At 55.9% G+C, this 1356-nt stretch overlaps 1 protein-coding gene across 1 annotated transcript in view; it reads left to right on the forward strand.

Moving 5' to 3' along the window:
- The window catches only part of CLTCL1 (clathrin heavy chain like 1), a 104299-nt gene that overhangs the window by 1000 nt on the left and 101943 nt on the right, over positions 1–1356 (forward strand). The window lies entirely within an intron of this gene.

A 1356-nucleotide genomic window follows, 5' to 3' on the forward strand; every position in this document is an offset into this window, starting at 1 on the left:
CGGGTGCGTGATGCGAACCGCGGTCGACTACGTGGGAGTCCAGTGACATAGCCATTACGCTAACTGCTGGTCCCATCATTTACTTTAATTCTAATTCTCATGATTACTGAGGCAGGTAGGGAGACCTTGTTTTCCATGAACTTTTTTTTTTTCTTTGAGAGATTTTTGCTATAAGTTGTATGGGATCCCTGGAGAGACAGAGAGAGAGAAAGAGAGAAATCACCCTCCCCCCCCCCCATCCCCAGGGAGGGATAGCCATGCTGCAATCTCTTCTCCATCTTCTCCCGGGATCTTGGGCACGCACACGCACCCAGCATTAGTTTCAAACCGCTGGGTCTGGGGCTTGAACCATGGTGGGCCATGTGGGAATCCAGCATCTTAACCACTATGCCACCTGCTGGCCCCCAACTGTTTTTGAAGTTTATTCCATGAGGGAGAGATACAGCATCCCAACGGAGTCCCAAGGGATGATCCACCCCAGCCTCCTCCGCCTGTCGGGCTCATGGGGTGTATGTGCTGCTCTGTGCACGTGGGAGAGCTCGGGCTCCCCCTGCAAACTCCCCCTTGGGTCTGCGGGACAGAACTCACCTTCGAGCTGCACTACTGACCACCCCCCCACCACCACCACCATGAACTTTCTGAGGGCTCTTCCCTTGCTGTCCTCATTGGGTGAGTCAGGGCAGAATTCGCACTCAAATCTACAGCGCTGCGGCTGCCCAGGGAGTGGTGTGGTTGACGGGCAGGTCGTGTGTTCTCAGCACAGAGCACCTCAGGGATCCCTTGTTCCAAATGGCAGAGGTCTTGGAAGCCCTAGAGCGGCCAAAGCCCTTCTCTCTGCATATGGGAGCCCTGGTGTCTGAGGGTCCCGCCTGGGCCACTTGGTTAGTGGTTGTGTGAAGGTGGGAGTGTCTCCTCTCTGAACTCGGTTCTGCTGAGTCAAGCCAGGGCCAGTGGTGTGGAGGGAGCTGCTGTTGTTACAGTAACACGGATATAATGGGAAAGAAATCACCCCCGAGGGCTTGGCCACGCTGTAGTCCCCTTTCTTCCATTTTCCTCTTGGGATTTTGGGCATGCATACGCACGCATCGGGCATGATTTCCAAGCTGCCGGGTCTGGGACTCAAACTGCACAAGCAGCCTGTGGGATCCAGACACCTTGACCTTCACATCCCCTGCTGGCCCAGGACCAGCAGTTAGTGTACTGGCTATGTCACTGGACTCCCATGTAGTCGATCATGGTTCGAGTCCTGGACCCGGTGGCTTAAACTCACGCCGGGCGCGTGTGTGTGCGTGCCCAAGATCCCAAGAGGAGAATGGAGGAGAAGGGATTGCGGCGTGGCCATCCCCCCGAGGGATG

Source organism: Tupaia chinensis, unplaced genomic scaffold (assembly GCF_000334495.1).
Source record: "Tupaia chinensis unplaced genomic scaffold, TupChi_1.0 Scaffold000287_1, whole genome shotgun sequence".
Classification (NCBI taxonomy): Eukaryota; Metazoa; Chordata; class Mammalia; order Scandentia; family Tupaiidae; genus Tupaia; species Tupaia belangeri.